Source organism: Podarcis bocagei, assembly GCF_964188305.1.
Source record: "Podarcis bocagei genome assembly, chromosome: 1".
NCBI lineage: Eukaryota > Metazoa > Chordata > Lepidosauria > Squamata > Lacertidae > Podarcis > Podarcis bocagei.
Window position 1 is genome coordinate 89340410 of NC_138125.1, and position 17438 is coordinate 89357847.

At 47.1% G+C, this 17438-nt stretch overlaps 1 protein-coding gene across 1 annotated transcript in view; it reads left to right on the plus strand.

Moving 5' to 3' along the window:
* Positions 1-2202: 2202 nt before the first annotated feature.
* The window catches only part of LOC308588710 (protein lifeguard 3-like), a 35981-nt gene continuing 20745 nt past the window's right edge, over positions 2203-17438 (plus strand). Inside the window, exon 1 of the mRNA XM_081197315.1 lies at positions 2203-2336. The gene's annotated coding sequence lies outside the window, so the exon portion shown is untranslated. The remainder of the gene's footprint in view (positions 2337-17438) is intronic.

The window sequence follows — 17438 nt, forward strand, 5'->3', positions numbered from 1 at the left end:
AAACATCAATAGTTGACTCTCAGCATTAGTGTTCCTAAACATGTTTCTGGACAGAAATTTAGATCTTAATTACAAAGAGCTGTTGAGTCATTTACTTTTGGCTGCACTAGCAGCTGTTGAACGGGAAGACACGTAAATGTTGACCAGTGGTACCAAAATGCTTTTGATGTGATCTTTTGGAGAAATTAACACACAAACTAAGGGTAGGCAGGGGCCAGAAGACAAAGGACTCATTCAATAAAAAATGGAAAGCATTTACTGATTACACAAGTATAAAGGTTATTGCCTGTCCTCCAGCCTTGCTATAGGTTACACTATGGATCTTTTGAAGTTACTTTCTCTTTTCATTTTGAAACCCTGTACAGGAGAAAAAGAATAAAGATTATCAGTATGTATAATAATCGAGCTATCTTAAGCCTCATGTTAGTATTCACCTTTTGCATTTATTTATTTACTGCTTCAATTTGTATTTTCAAAAATGTTCAGTCAAGAAATGTAAAATAATTACTGTAGTTGACTTTTACCAAGTCTAAAACTCTTTTGGGAAGGAGCTTAAATGCTAAAAGAATTGCAAATGAAAGATGCTCAGGCTCAATCCAATGCAATGAGTATACACCAAAGGAACCCAATAGCTTGCCCTCCTGACGCTGGACTACAGTTCCCATCTTTAGCTGGCATGACCAGCAGTCAAGGATGTTGGGAGTTGTAGTATAACATAAGAAGGGCAACCTATTCCCTATTCCTGGTTTACATGGCAGCATGCTTATCTGTGATTAAGTTCCACTGAAGTCAATAGCTTTACTGCAGAGTAGACTTGCATAGGATTGCATTGCACAAGCAGTTCAAGTGCTGAGTGCTCAGAAGCTACTCAAATGAATAACTACTGTTCAGCTTAGGAACAAAATAGTGGGGTAAGGTGGGTGGGCATTAAAAACACTTATAATGGCCAGTAGGATCATTCAGATGAGCTTCTGTGCCCCAAATGTCTGCATGGACCAATTTTTCTACCAAATTAATAGTTATCATTTTTATTATATAATTATTTATACCTCACCTTTTCCTCTGGCAGGACTCAAGATGGCTTAAAGATAAAAACAAGAATCGCTAAAAACATTCAAAAATCAATAATTAAAAATGATTAAACATTGAAAGTATTAAAACTACATACATATAAACAATCTATATAAAAGTTGCAAATAATTACGATAAAAACAGTGTGGCGTCAGCCCTTTCATTAAAAGCAGACAGTTCCCAAAAGCCTGTTGGAACAACAAAGTCTTCCCCTGCCGGCAGAAGGACAGCAAGGAGGGAGCCAGTCTGGCTTCTCCATGGAGGGGATTCCAGAACCTGGGAGCTGCAACTGAGAAGGCCCTTTCCTGCATCCCCACGGCGTCTGTGGGATCCCCCAAGAGGAGCTCTTTAACACCTTGGCAGATCTTGAACAGCACGCGAATGTTTGTATACAATGTGTTCAATGTTTAATTCCAAAAACCAAAACCATCCATTTTAGTATTGGATGGAGATTGCCTGGGACTCTTGAACCACCCCTTGTCATGCCAACCCTGCTGTGCAGAACTTGAAAGAACCCATTCCTGGCTGGAAGGTAGTCTACTTCACTAAGGGAAGCGTTTGTACAATTCATTTCTTCTGCCCAGTTTTGCTTTAGCCCCCCACTCAATGCTGTGTGGCCCTTGGAAGGTTGCCTAGTGGGGAATGTGGCCCTCAGCCTGAAAAAAGACCCCCCCCCAGATATAAACAAGTTTCTCACACACCCTTCAAAACTTCAGCCCTAGACCAGAGGTTTTCAGCCTATTTGGGTCCCTGTCTCCCTTGACCAACTACATTCTTTCTGTGGCACCCTTGTGGGGCTCAGGAGCCCAGTTATGTCACCCCTTGCCTGCAGAGCACCCGCAGCACCCCTGTGACCATCATTCAAGGCACCCCAGGGTGCCACGGCACAGTGGTTGAAAACTACTGCCCTAGACCAAATAGATCTCGCTGGGCTAAAGCCGTGATATGTTGCAGATTCTGCGCGCTTTCGCGTCAAAGAAAGCTCATTCCAAACAACAAATGGGCGCAACTTTCCGGCGGCAGGACCCGATCGAGCCACTTGGAGGCACCCTGAGCTCCTCGGACGCAGCTGCTCGCAACATATTCCTTTTGGACGGGAGGGGCTGGGCTTCTCCCGGGCGCCGCCTCCCTCCGTTCCCCCGCGCCCCCCGCCCTTGCCTCCCAAGGGCTGGGACGAGAGAAGTGTTGTTAAGTTCTGTGTCAGAGTCGCGGCTGCTGCGAGAGAAGAAAACTTAAATCTGTGGGGACCGAGCGGCAGCACCAAGGTAAGGAAAGGAGGGCCTGGGCTTTCGGGAAGGGGTTGCTCGTGAGGAAGCCCGATGCGTTGCGGGGTTGTGGGTTTTTTTATTATTATCCCCGGGCGCCCTAGCAGGTGCGGATGGGGACCCAGAAGAGATGCGTTCTCTTCCTCCCTCCCGGGCAAGTTTTGCTGTGCGCCCTTGGTGCGTTCGCGCCTTCTGAAGTTTTGTTGAAAAACGCACACTCGGGTTTTTATTCCTTCTCCCGAGGTTATTGACTCCTTGGGCGGAGTTTGCTCTGTTTTGATCCTGAAGGTAGCCAGCGCTGCTTCGCTCCGGGAAGCAGCCGAGCACGGGGCTCCGGTGCCTGGCGCTGGCCCTGTGCTGGCCTGTACCCGCCATTGAATCGCCTTGCCTGGTTGGCACCTGGTGCTGAACGGCCAAAAGGCACGTCCTGGCGCTGCTTGTGAAATCGTCGCCAGAGTGTAAACGAAGCAGAGCCGGGCGGTTTCGTTTTTGCTGCGCAAGGGGGGCTGGTAACTCTCTGCCTATGCCCGGAGGAGCTCATTACCGCACATATTCCGAGACGTAGCCAGGGCGCGGAAAGATTCTGTGGCTAAGCCTTGGCACATATTATACCTAAGTGGCTCTCCCAGGGAGCCTGCTCTCGGTATGGCAATTTCGTCCCGCTTTTCAGGGACTGGTTTCGGTAAAATATCTGGGTGGAGAGATTGGCGTAGTTGGTCGGCCTCGATTCCCCACCCGAAGCAGAGGCAGAAGCTCAGTCTTCCCTTGTTATTTCTAGTCACCTGACTGCATTTATTCCTTGGCTGGAATATTAGATCATGGAAGTTTTCAGTCTGGTTTTTACTTTTTCTTTAGAATATGGGTTTAGTTTTAGTGTTTATGATGGGTGGGGTCACACCAGTCATCTGTCTGTTTCATGTTTCCACTCCTAAGATATTCAGCAAAGAGGCCCTCCCACCATCTAAGAATGGGTAGGCATTGTGCCAAAGCAAGCCCTGGTAAGTGGGGTTAGGATTGTAGCCTAAGACTCCTTTCCAGGAGAGGGGAGTTGGCTTTTAAGTGGGGGAGGACTTTGTGGGGCACAGCGGGAGGGAGGGAGAGAGAGACCTGCTCTTTCTGCAGTGGGTCCACAGAATCCCCTCCCTCTAGTGAAACTTTGCCTAAGTGCCAAGCCCACAGGGACAAGAGATGAGGAGTTAGCAAAAGATGCAGCTTCTAAAGAAGAAGAGGAAGCCAGACAGAACTTTGAGAAAGAGTCACGCTCATAGAAACACTGTGATGTAATGGGGTGGGGCAAGGGCCAGGTGACCTTTTTTGACATTTGCTCCGCTGACAATGTCCCTTGGTTTTTCCACTTGTCTGCTGAAATGACAAGGCTATTTTACTCCCTTGCCTGACCAACCTGTTCCCAGCCTTGCTGATTCCTTTCTGTCCCAGTCTCCCCTTGCTGTTGTTCCTCCCCATCTCCCTAGATCTGTCAAATGCAGTCATTTTACAGTAAAATATTTAACCTTCTCTTCCATTTCAGTAGAGATTACCATTCCCATCCCTGGGATTCCCCAACCTAGTTGTGTCACTAGGACTAAAAACTCTGAATTCTTCAATGCATGGCCTGGATTTTGTTGGCTTTTTACACACACACACGTCTCAAACAAACAAACTAGACACGGTTGCTAAGTTTGGTCATGTTGTTGTCACATTAATCCTTGAAAAGAAATGTATTACTATTAATAATCCTATAAATTTCTGTTTGGACTGTCACTCACAAATAATCTGTTGGTTTTTTTTAAGTCAACAGATTTATTACCCAGAACAAACATGTATACTGTATAACCAAAACCTCAATTAAAATTCATTTTTGTATCCATCACACACTGGACTTTTTCTTAAGTTATGGCCCACTGTTGTTCTATGGGCCACTTTAACTGTCAAGCACACCTCAGATTGGAATCTGTACCTTGAAACTCCCTGCCTCTTCATTGTATTATTTTAGATGCCTACTGAAAATGTTTCTGAAAATGGCCTTGATTGAGCATTTATTCTTACTTGTTTATGGAGTGGTTATACAACAATGAGCATTTATCTTGCATTCATCTTGGCTGGCTTGTGGGGTGTTTGAATGTCTTCCCATTAGTCCTTCATTCGTTTTACAGCCTTTAATGTATTTCCCTGTCACTTTTCAAAATTCAAAAATGTTGATTTTTTTTATATGTCGATTTGTTGCGCTAGAGCAGAGAGGGCTTTTATCCACTTTAATTAGGGAAACCTAAATCTACAGTATGCATTGAATCCCTCCTACATATTAGTGACAGTCTGGAGTCATGAATCTTAATAGTGAGCATGTGTAACCAAAACAGGGCTAGGGAGTAGCAAGAGGCAGATGGATGCTTGGCCCAACTGCACTGGCTGCCAATTAGCTTCTGGACCCAATTCAAAGTACTTAAATGGCTCAGGCCCACAATACCCGAAGGACTGCCCCTCCCCATATAAACCACCCCAGTTTCTGTGTTCTTCATCTGAGGCCCTTCTTCATATGCCTCCTCCACATGAGGTCTGGAGGGTGGCAACACGAGAACGGGCCTTTTCATCCTTGGATACTTCAATTCTTTCTTTCTCACATATACATTTGTTTCTCGTAACAAATCAGTTGCAGTGAACACATGAGATTCCAAGGATATCTGGGGGCTGAGAATTCCCTTGAGCTACATAGAATGTTGCCATATTTCAGGGCAGGCAGTTGGGCCCATTTAGCCCAGTGCTGTCTTCCATGATGATTGGCAGCTGATCTCCAGCGACTCCGGGACTTTCTGCATACAAAGCAAACGCTCTGGCTTCTTGAAGCTGTAGCCCCACCCTTTCCTCAGACATTTTTAAAAATGGAGTTATAGAATCTCTTCAGCCCCAGGGTAGGGAGGTTGATCACCAGTCCTTCCCAAGCAGCTGTGCTTAGTAAGGAACCTGGGCAACATGTCCTGCCTTACCAACCTGAAGTTTTTTAGCCACTCTGCATCTTCTTGGGCATTCATTTCCCTAAGGGGATTCTCCTATTCATCCCTCTTTTGAACTTTCAAATAAGGACCTGGGAACAGTGGCGTAGCGTGGGGGGTGCAGGGGGGGGCCGGCCGCACCAGGCGCAACATCTGGGGGTTAGGGTTAGGGGGTGCAAATCCATGGGTTAGGGGGCGCAAATCCATGGGCTAGGGGGTGCAAATTACTTGCCTTGCCCCGGGTGCTGACAACCCACGCTACGCCACTGCCTGGGAAATAGTAACTACCGTATTTTTTGCCCTATAGGACGCACTGGCCCATAGGACGCACCTCGTTTTTTTGGGGGGGGGGAGGAAATGAATTTTAAAAAATTTATTTCCCCCCCAGCCGCGGGGCTGGGGCGGGGGAAGCCCGAGCTTCCCCCGACCCCAGCCCCCAGAACAGGCTGCCACCCGCAAGCCTTGCGAAGCCGCGGGAACTCCCCCCAGGCGCGCAAGGCTTGCGGACACCTGCGCGAATCACGGAGCGTCCTCTGGAGGGCGCTCCAGGCTGCAGGTTGCCGCCCGCAAGCCTTGCGCACCCGGGGGAACTCCCCCCGGGCGCGCAAGGCTTGCGGACACCTGCACAAAGCACGGGGCATCCTCTGGAGGGTGCCCCGTGCTCCGGGCTGCGGGCTGCTGCCCGCAAGCCTTGCGAGCCCGCGGGAACTCCCGCCAGGCTTGCAAGGCTTTCGGATAGCTTCCTGAAGCCTGGAGACCGAGAGGGGTTGGTGCGCACCAACGCCTTTTGCTCTCCAGGCTTCAGCGAAAGCCTGCATTCACCCCATAGGACGCACACACTCTTCCCCTTCATTTTTGGAGGGGAAAAAGTGCGTCCTATAGGGCGAAAAATACGGTATTTTCTCTTTGCTTCTTTGAGAAATGAGCGTCACCTAGCTTTGAAGACTTACTGAAAAGCTCCTGTTTGCAAAGGTCTACGTAAGTAGCATGGCTCAGGTATGCACATGTTTAGAGATGGGAAGGCCTGGGAAAAAACCTGCCCCCCCATTTTTTCTGGGTTTTTCCCCAGGCCTTCTCATGCAGCCTCTTCTCTAAAAGGCTGGTGAGCTGAAGAAAGAAGGCTCAAGCTTAGGCTGCGATCCGGTTGCCACCTACCTGGGAGTAAACCCCATTGAATACAACAAGGCTTACTTCTAAGGAGACATGTATTGGCTTGCTGTGTTAGCAATCGGATTGGCCCAAGGCCATTGTGGGAATCAAAAACATGTGGTAGAAAAAATATTAAAACATGACGTGTTTTTTACAAATGCAAGTCAAATCTAAGCAGCCACCATATTTGGTTTGAAACAAGTTGGGTGGTGGTAGAGGACAGTGAGACCAGCGGATCAGCTGAAGCTCCTCGAATTGTGTACAGGACTAGAGACAATTCTGTGGCACAGGTTTGTTGCAATGTTCCTGATCAGTTTCTTCCCAGGCATTTGTTCCTCTTTTCCCATCTTACATCTTCTGGAGCAGAAGGGAGCAAAGCGAGTGAGAAAGCATGACTTGACTTTTCCATTCCAATTGATTCCAACTTGGCTGGGAGTTTGGGATTCCTTTTCCTCAATTGACCTCTTTGTTTCCCGAAGTCAGATGGGCAGGCGGGGGCTATACATAACAATTTGTGCTGAGATGTGAAATGGCTAATGCTCTTTCCTACTCCCAGGTCTGGGAAGGGCAACTGGATTTAAAAAACCTTTCTGTGTAAACGTCCACACACCCTGAATGTATGCATAAACACAGCCTGCACACACACTGCACCTTCTCAGCTGATCTGTGTCTAATTAGTTACATATTACTACATTTCTATATCATCTTACCCCCCAAAGAGCTCATTGCAGGAATATGTGCTTTTCTCCTCTGCATTCACTCCTTGAAGAAGCCTGGTGTGATAGGTTAGGCTGAGTGGTAATAACTGGCCCAAGTTCACCCACTGAACGATGGATGGCTGAGCGGGGAGTCTGACAATCTAACCACTACACAACTCTTGTTACCTCTTCACTCATCAAATCAGGAAGGAGCAATTTGCATCCCCATCAGGGCACTGGGCTAAGCAGAGAGGTCTCTGCCCCATCCCAGTAATGGGTCTACCTTTATTCTTTTTCCTGCCTCTCCCAAGTGGGGGGTCTAGTAAGGATGTGGGTGAGAGAGAGAAAAATGTACTTGCGGGACTGGGCAGAGAGTTACCGTATTGGCCTGAATATAAGCCTCACTTTCCCCCCAAATCCTGACTGTGAAAAGTTAAAGTGCGGCGTATATTCGCAACCATACGGTATGCATATATTTGGATATTTTTTTTTCTCCCCCCCCCCCTTTCCAGTTTTAAAGGTGCAGCTCATATTCGGGTGCGGCTTATATTTGGGCCAATACGGTACCCACCCATGACCCAGAGATTCCGCATGGGCTATGTGATGTGGGTTTTTGAAAACAGGTTTTGAAATTCTTTGCAGAAATAGCTTATAGGGGTGTTGGAAGGCCTGCTTATATGGTTCTGAGCAGTGTGTCACATAATGTAAAATAAAAGGTCTACTCCAGTGCTGAGATTTATAAAGAAAAACTGTCAATTATTTTTTGTTGTTGTTGCCAAGATGAAGCTTGAAAATATTGGTGGATTGCATCTGAAGATGACCCTCCCAGTTAAATATTATTGTATACCTATAACTGGGGGAAAACGTTTACTAAAACAGCAATTAAAATTAAAAAAATATTTTGCATTCAGAACATCGAGTATAAAAACGGTGCTATCTTGTGTTGTCTGCCTTATGGTCAACACGTGCAACATGGCTTTTAATCAGTCCTTGTGATGACTGCCTCTATAAGGGAAGCTGCTGGTTTGCATCAGCTCCCTGCAGACATCTGCTGACTTTCTCCACAGCTTCCAGAAGCCGGAAGCTCTCCTTGGCAACTGTATCAGGTACTCCAGTCATGAGACAGAAATGTTTCCTTGTCGTGAAGCTGCACCTGTTGAATTTCTTCCAGTTTTGCTGCTGTAAAAGGCTTAGAATCCTTTGCCGGGAAAGAAGTAGGAAATAATTAAGCACTTGGCAGGAGCAAACAAACCTCTTTCCCTGACACAACTATCCCCAGCTCTTTCTCTCAATTAGAGCTGTACTTCTGGGGCCTTGTTGGCAGAGGCTTTGAGTCTGAGCTGATTGAGCACTTCTCTGTGCTTTGCTAGTTTCACATTCTCCTAAGCCATCTCTACTATTTTAAAAAGGTAGCTGCATTAGGGAAAACCAGTTTGTCGTGCAGAGGTCTGGCCCTTTAGTTTAAGGATTCAATCCAAGAGCAATATTCTAACAACACAAGAGAGGTGTGCCGCCGCCACCCCCCGGCCCTGACACTGCAATAACAACAATTATTTTAAAAGAAAATGGAACATTGGATCTTCTTTTTTGACCCCAGATGGTCTGGATATGACATCCACAAGCTGAGAAAGTACGATAAGTGACAAAGTACGATAAGTGACAAAGCAAATTTACAGAGGGCTGTTTGTATGTGTGTTGAAGCTACAAAAGGAGTGGGGTTGGATCTGAGCCTCCAGACCAGAGGCATTGGGGATCAAATTTAGGCATCAGAACTTTCTTTTTAAAGGAAATGAACACTGTGAGTAGCAATCAACATGTTCTGTAAATCTTGATGCCAAACTTATCTGTAGGACTTTTTCTAGTTTCTGTCTTGCTCCTTGATCTTGATGAGGAGTGAGTTATTTTTTTTACTGGTTTTGCTAAAACCATGAACAATTCCTGCATTATTATACTGGAACATTATGTACATGTGCACTTCAAGTTTCCTAAAGTATCCAGCACATCAGCATACAACAGCATACAAAAGTGCTTAGGTATTTATATTTACAAAATTATATTGTAGAAATGTAGTCCTGTATTGCATGGGGCATGACTTTTACATGTATGATATATGTTTGTTCCTGCTTATAATTTTGCATATGATTAGCCAGGCTTTCTTTTTCTTTAACTGGCAATGCATGAATGACTTGCACTTGATGGAAAGAATGGTTCAGTGTGGACAAATTCCATGCATACATCTATTTAAAAAGGATTGCTCCTCCATCCCCAACTATGAGTGCTCATCTTATTTATTTCATGAAATGCATCACCCAGAAAAAGCTTCTTTCACTTGCAGAACAGTTCAGTTTCTGGTCCTGAAGCCTCTTGCTAAAAATAGACTGATGGAACCGTGAGGCCTTTCCTGCCCTGCCCTATTCATAATAGGAGGTGTCATGTTTTCCCTGCCCCAGCTTTAGCTCTGAAAGGGATTTTTGTAAAGTTTGCTTGAGCCTGGGAGCAGAGCAAAAACTTTGCATCAGGATTCAAAATGTCCGGAGCCCCCCAGCTAAATGCAATATTATATTTGTACCTAGGAAAGGAAAGAGAATAGAGAGAGAAAAGAACACTGGGGAGTGACTTGAGGAGAGTTTTATGAGAAAACATGAAAGGGAGATGTAACCATATAACATATTGACTCAAGCTTAGTGTACGTGTAACACTGGAGAATTGTGGTTGGATTTCCTGTAGTTTTAATGAGGTCCTTCAAATTTTATTGAACCAATAAAAATTTTATTGAACCAATGTGGGGCCAGGTGGAGGAGGTATTTACTCCCCTCCCTCCTCTCTTGAAGCTCCAATTTTGGAGGCCCCCCACCCACAAAGGCACCAAAGCAAAACGCAAAAATATCAGGAGATCTGATTGCAGAACTCCTGTGTAATATGCAGTCTGTCTCAAAATGGCTGGCTGGGACTTATGGGAGCTGTAGTCCAAAATGAATGGAGGACACCAGGTTGAGAAAGTCTTCTATAATGGGAAGGATAGTAAGACACATGGACTAATAGCTGCAGTGGCCGTTTGCAGATACAGTGGTACCCCGCAAGACGAACGCCTCGCAAGACGGAAAACCCGCTAGACGAAAGGGTTTTCCGTTTTGGAGGCGCTTCGCAAAACGAATTTCCCTATGGGCTTGCCTCGCAAGACGACAGCCCATAGGAAAATCTCCGGGACAGCGGGGAAGCGCAGCGCGTCTTCCCCACTGTCCTCGGACCTCCTCCCGCCGCGCGGCATCGGAACGAAGCTCCGATGCCGGGCGGGGGGGGGAACGCCTCCTCCCGCCGCGCGGCATCGGAACGAAGCTCCGATGCCGGGCGGGGGGGGGAACGCCTCCTCCCCCCCCGCGCGGCATCGGATGGCTTTCCTGAAGACTTGGGGTGGGAGGAGGGTCTTCCTTCCCACCGCCAACATTCAGAATGCTGTTCTGAATGTTGGCGGCGGGGAGGAAAAACCCTCCTCCCACGCAAGCCCCGGGAACAGAGGGAAAGCGCTGCGCGCCTTCCCCTCTGTTCCTGTACCTGTCCTGAAGGCTTGTGGTGCGGAGAAAAGCCCTTCTCCGCACCGCCAGCCTGGCAAGCGGTTTCCATAGGAACGCATTAATTGATTTTCAATGCATTCCTATGGGAAACCGTGCATCGCAAGACGAAAAAACCGCAAGACGAAGAGACTTGCGGAACGAATTAATTTCGTCTTGCGAGGCACCACTGTATGTTACTGAGGGTACAGTCCTAAAGCAGACTTGCCTGGGAATAAGCCCCATTGGACACCATGGGAGTTCTGGGTTGTAATCAACCAAGTTTTACACAAGAGTAGACCCATTGAAATTCATGAACCCAATTTAGTCATGTTCCTGAATTTCAGTGGGTCTATTCTGAGTAAAACTTAGCTGGGTGCAGCCAACAGAAACGTTTGTATAAGGCATCCGCTGGGTTCCAAGTATAAAGAAAAGCATAGCTGTCAACTTTTCCCTTTTCTTGCGAGGAATCCTATTTGGAATAAGGGAATTTCCCTTTAAAAAAAAGGAAAAAGTTGACAGCTATGAAGAAAAGTATTAAGGAATAAGGGCAGAAAACAAATGCAGGCGTTTCCCATAGATCTTTTTTCTTTTGCAGAAGTCAGAAGTTTTGCTTTTAGCTTTGGTGTCTCATGACCTAGAAAGAATTGCAGCTTGTGTTAAGGCCGATAGGATCACAGTGGACGCTGTCCAAAAAAACTTTCGTCACTTTCAGAATTATTCCGTTTCTGGGATCTAGAGTCTCTTGCTAAAAACAGACTGGTGCGAGGCCTCTGCTGCTGTTCACTGCACTATTCATAGTATGAAATGCCATGTATTCCAAGCTCTTACACAGGCAGCTGCTTTATACGGACTGATGCCATTGGGTCCATGTAGCTCAGTCTTGTCTACACGGACTACAGCAGCTTTGCTGGGTTTCAGACAGGGAATCTCACTCAGCTCTGCCTGGAGATGCCGGGGGTTGAATCTGGGACCTTCTGCATGCAAAGCAGATGCTCTACCCTTGAGCTACAGCCATGAAAGGCTTTGGCATTGTGCAATAAAAAAACAGTTTGTTTTTAAGGTGCCACAAGGCTTGATTTTGCTGCAACAGGTACCTGTTCCTCTAGAAACCTAGAAAAAAAATCAGAAGCTTTCCCCCCCCTCTCTCTGGGACCATTCCGTTTTAGGCTCCTCCCCTCCTGACTCCTTTTCCAAGGGAAGAAGTAGGACCACACCTGATTCCTAAATCACATGTGACTGTGACTCAGCAGATAATTAGTGAGTCCCTGAACAGGCTTTTTTTCTTGAGTAGATGGTACTGCTATGCTGTACTTTCAGTTCCTGGTGTGCTGGTTGCGTGGGAAGAACTGTTCTACAAAGCTACATGTTGGCACTTCAGCCTTCACTCAAGGAGACTGATTAAGGCTACAATCCTAACCCCATTGACCTAGGAGAAAGCCCCACTGAATGTAGTAGGGCTTACTTCTGAGTAGATGCAATTAGGCATGTGCTATAAATGCCTTAAAGAACCACAGACTGTGTAAATGAGTCCCGTTAAAGGCAGAAAACACCAAGGATGTATGCCGAGCAAGCCATCGCTGGTGGTTAGAGCAGGGTTGCTGCAACAAGAATGCAAGAGTGACATGTTTTTAGCTCTGGCACTTTGCTAACTTACCAAAAATACGGTACTTCCTCCCTGTATTTGGCTTCTGATTCCATGGTTTCTGAAAAACAAATGCAGTTGCTGGTGACAATGTGGGGCAGAGAGAAGGAAGCAGCTTTGTCTCTCTCTCTCCGTCTCTCCCCGCTATACACAGATGTGGGAAGTTTTCTCTCTCTCGCCCCAACAACAAGCTCCATCGGCTTGTACTGCCTGCAGCGGAGTGATATGGAAGAAGCCATGCTTTGTTTTCAGGGAAACAATTGCTATCTTGAGAGGTTGAACAAGGGGAGTTTGTAGTGGACAAACATAGAAAGTACAGCCGTATCTTAGAATGGGGTGATGGCAGTGGTGAGTCAGAGGGACAAGGGAGTGAGAACTACCAGGCAGAAGACAGCTAGCTCTGTTGCATGCCTGTTGGCTTTCTGGATGCGTAGTGTTCTGCCTCTCTGCGACATGGGTGCCTCTGTGACATAAAGCAATGGTGTGAAAAGCCTCCTGGCACGTGAGAGAAGTCTGCTACGTGCTGCCTCTCTACATCAGCCCCTCCTCTGTCTTTGGGAGGGCCATAGCTGGAGTAGATTTCTTCCACGTGACATGGGGCTCCTCAAGGAGTTGCTCTGCAGTGGCTCTTATTGCAGAAAGCTAACATGGGAAGGTGGACATGGACTGTTTACTACACACCAAAGCCAACTTCTGTTCATTTCAACCTAAATCAGTCCATTCTGTATGGACACATTATCTGAGTTTCAGCTAGCTGGCTGTAGTGTGAGCTGAGAGTTCAATTTATTGAACTGACTTGGTGTAGAGAAAAGCAACGAGCATGTACCTCCCCTCACTTCCTGCAGCCAGTTTTTTAATTGATTGTACTTCTCTTTCAAAGTACAGACACATTTTTCATAATATTGCGCCACCTGGAGCTAAAAAGGTGTCAGCAAGAGGCCTTGCTTTCCTCTGGAGTACCAGTGGTGAGCCATTTCCATTAGGCCATGCCGATTGTTATTTTGTTCAGTTCAGCATTTCTTGCCAGATAAGACTTTGTAGTTCTCTTATTTTTTTGTCCCCTGCTGGGATCACATCTACTCGGATGGTCCGCCCCTGCCACTTAATGGATCCAAATGGTTTCCAGAGAGTGGTAGGGGATGCTTTATCCCATGTTGATGGCCTTTCAGCTGATTCCCTGATGGCCCGCTGGAATGTGGAGTTAACCAGGGCTATTGACTGTCTGGCTCCGAAGCGCCCTCTCCAATTGCATGGAGCCCTGACAGCCCCATGGTTTTCTTTGGAGCTGAGGGCGAGGAAACAATTGCTGAGACAGCTAGAGTGTCAGTGGCAGAAAACTCATTCTGAATCAGACCGGACACGGGTTAGAGCTCAACGTCGAGCCTACCAAGTGGTGATAGCAATGGCGAAGAAGACTTTCTTCACCGCCTCTATTGCATCTGCAGAAAATAGTAGCAGGAGACTCTTTCAGGTGGTTTGCAATCTAACGGAACCACCTTTACTACCGGGGTCTTGTAAAGACCCCAAGATCTCCTGCAACGATTTTGCAAAGTTTTTTGCAGATAAAGTCGCTCATATTCACATATTCAGAAGGAGGTAGACACCACCATGGGAGTAGGGCCAGGGCGGGAAAGTGCTAGAGCCCTGTCTGGTCAAGTTGCATGGAATCAATTTCAATCCATTACCCCCGAGGATGTGGACAGGCTGCTTGGATGTGTGAAACCAACTACCTGTCTCCTTGATCCTTGCCCATCCTGGCTAATAAAAGCAAGCCGGGAAGGGCTGGGCGATGGGCTCTGAGGGGTGGTGAATGCTTCTCTCTGTGAGGGAGCATTCCCAGATCCGCTGAAAGAGGTGGTCATTAAACTGCTTCTTTAAAAAAAACATCTTTAGACCCGGCCAGTATGGCCAACTATCGCCCAGTATCAAATCTTCCATTCTTGGGCAAGGTGATTGAGCAGGTGGTTGCTGAACAACTCCAGGTACGCCTGGAGGATGCGGACCATTTGGATCCTTTCCAATCGGCTTCAGGCCTCATCATGGGACTGAAACTGCTTTGGTCACGCTGGTTGATGATCTCTGGCGGGCTAGGGACAAAAGTGAGAGCTGTTTCCTAGTCCTGCTGGATCTCTCAGTGGCCTTTGATACAATCAACCATACCATCCCTTCCGGACTGTCTAGAGGGGCTGGGAGCTGGGGGCACTTTCATACAGTGGTTCCGCTCCTTCCTCCTGGGCCGTATTCAGAAAGTGGTGGGGGGGGGATGAGTGTTCAGACCCCTGGGCTCTCACTTGTGGGGTGCCTCAGGGTTCTGTCCTCTCCCCCATGCTTTTAAACATCTACATGAAGCTGCTGGGAGAGATCATCAGGGGGTTTGGGCTGGGTGTTCATCAATATGCAGATGATACCCAGCTCTACCTCTCTTTCAAATCAGAACCAGTGAAGGTGGTGAAGGTCCTGTGTGAGTGCCTGGAGGCGGTTGGAGGATGGATGGCTGCTAATGGATTGAGGTTGAATCCTGACAAGACAGAAGTACTGTTCTTGGGGGACAGGGGGCGGGCTGGTGTGGAGGACTCCCTGATCCTTAATGGGGTAACTGTGCCCCTGAAGGACCAGGTGCGCAGCCTGGGAGTCATTTTGGACTCATAGCTGTCCATGGAGGCGCAGGTCAAATCTGTATCCAGGGCAGCTGTCTACCAGCTCCACCTGGTACGCAGGCTGGGACCCTACCTGCCCGCAGACGGTCTCGCCAGAGTGGTGCATGCTCTAGTTATCTCCCGCTTGGACTACTGCAATGCACTCTACGTGGGGCTACCTTTGAAGGTGACCCGGAAACTACAACTAATCCAGAATGTGGCAGCTAGACTGGTGACTGGGGGCGGCTGCCGAGACCACATTACACTGGTCTTGAAAGACCTACATTGGCTCCCAGTACGTTTCCGAGCACAATTCAAAATGTAGGTGCTGACCTTTAAAGCCCTAAACGGCCTCAGTCCTGTATACCTGAAGGAGCGTCTCCACCCCCATCGTTCAGCCCAGACACAGATCCAGTGCCGAGGGCCTTCTGGCAGTTCCCTCATTGTGAGAAGTGAGGTTACAGGGAACCAGGCATAGGGCCTTCTCGGTAGTGGCGCCTGCCCTGTGGAACGCTCTCCCATCAGATGTCAAAGAGATAAACAACTACCTGACATTCAGAAGACATCTGGAGCACTGTTCAGGGAAGTTTTTAATGTGTGACATTTTAGAGTATTTTTGGTCTTTGTTGTAAGCCGCCCAGAGTGGCTGGAGAAACCCGGCCAGATGGGTGGGGTACAAATAATAAAATATTATTATTATTATTACTCATTTCAGTCTTTATGCAAATCTGAAATGCAACTGATATGTTCACATTTGCCCCAATAACCACCTGTCTCATGAGATTTCTAGGCAGGTCTGGAAATAAGTATTTAACAACAACAACAAAAGCTCTGCTCTGGGAGAGAGCAGCAGAAGAGATCCCAGCTGTGGTCTTTTGGCTTTCTGGAGTGTGGGTCGAGGGGAAGCAAACCTAATTCTGGTGCAACACATGCCACTAACAGCTTCCTTTCTAGTGCTCTGCTGGCTGAGGAATGTGATAATGGCTACCATAAATGAAATGTCAATGCATGAGCTGATCAGCATTTTTTGCTGCTGTGTGTAAGATGCCTAAGAGCTGGTGGTGAGTAAGAAAGAGTGTCAGCTCCTCTGAAACACCAGCTCCTGACGTGGTGAAAATGCTCCACCAAGATACCCTCAATTATGTTTAATATAACACTTGTCTGGGTAAACTAGGAATAGTCAAAACAGATTCTGAAGCTGCAGGGATGTGGGGTGGGCTGGTGTATTCTTGATCTATGTGTTGAAATCATATACTCTTTTAATGTTGTTGAAGCCAGAAACTCTCTACTACACTCCCCCCTTTTCCTCCTAAGGAGAGACTTTCGTCCTTCATTGAAGAAGTTTGTGGTGTGCTCATTATGAAAGAGAGTTCCCCTGGCTGAGTTGCAGCCTGTAACATTATGCTGTTATCGGGCAGGGTGCTGAACGCACCCAGATAAGCAAGGCAAATGGAGGGAGCTCACAGAACTCACATGGACCCAGTCAGACTAGACTTCCTTCTGGTTTTGCATCTGAAGCAGTGAACTTAGTCATTGGCTTTTTCCAGTGCTTTAGATGAGTCTTTAGATTCTTCATTATTATTGGAGCCAACCACAACTCCCCACCCGTGAGGCTACGTGGTTAAATAACTTCCTTAGTCATTCACCGTAGGGCAATGATGGATATGGTTACCTGAAATAATGCCTTCTGCCATATGGACCTAACTACATTGTAAGATCCTATGCCAAAGCCCTGGCTTAAAGTGCCTCTGCCAAATGAAGTGTGGTGGGGAAAACCAGTTGGCCCTGGGAATTGACTGGGGAGAGAATCATTTTAGCACTGGCACCCTGCTCAGGGACTGGTTTTCCTACAGAGTTTCTTCCACTGTCATAATGGCCTTTTGGGTACCAGGAGGTGAAGATGTTCCTGTTCACTCCAAGCTTCTAAATACCCTGTGTTTTATGCTCTTGGTTTTAAATTGAGCATTAAATTGTATTTTTAAATTGTGTCACTTTTGTTAATTGTGCTGTCCCTGCTCTCCCAGGCCACTTTGTGAGCCATCCATAGAACTCCTTACGATGGGGCGGCTTCATAAATGCAGAAAACACAACTTAACAGATAAATGTAGACAAGGTGGCGACTGGCGGTTTATTCTGCTGCTGCAGCAGTTGCTTTTTAATCTAGATGAAGCCCCTGGACACAGAGGCTTTTCAAGCACAGAGCTCCCTGGCTTTCCTTGGTACTGCCTTACTTCATACTGTAGCTGCTGCCTCCAGAGCATTCTCTTTGAGCCGAGTGTGTTGGGAGGTGGAGTTCTGCGCCACTCCCTTTGCCTCAATTAGTCTCATGCTTGAGGCCTGACTCAGAGGGACAGGCTGCCAGGTTGGAGAGCCAAGAATAGAACAAACTCTGCAGGAAGAGACATCTGTATTGCATGTGGCACCAGTGTACACAAGGAG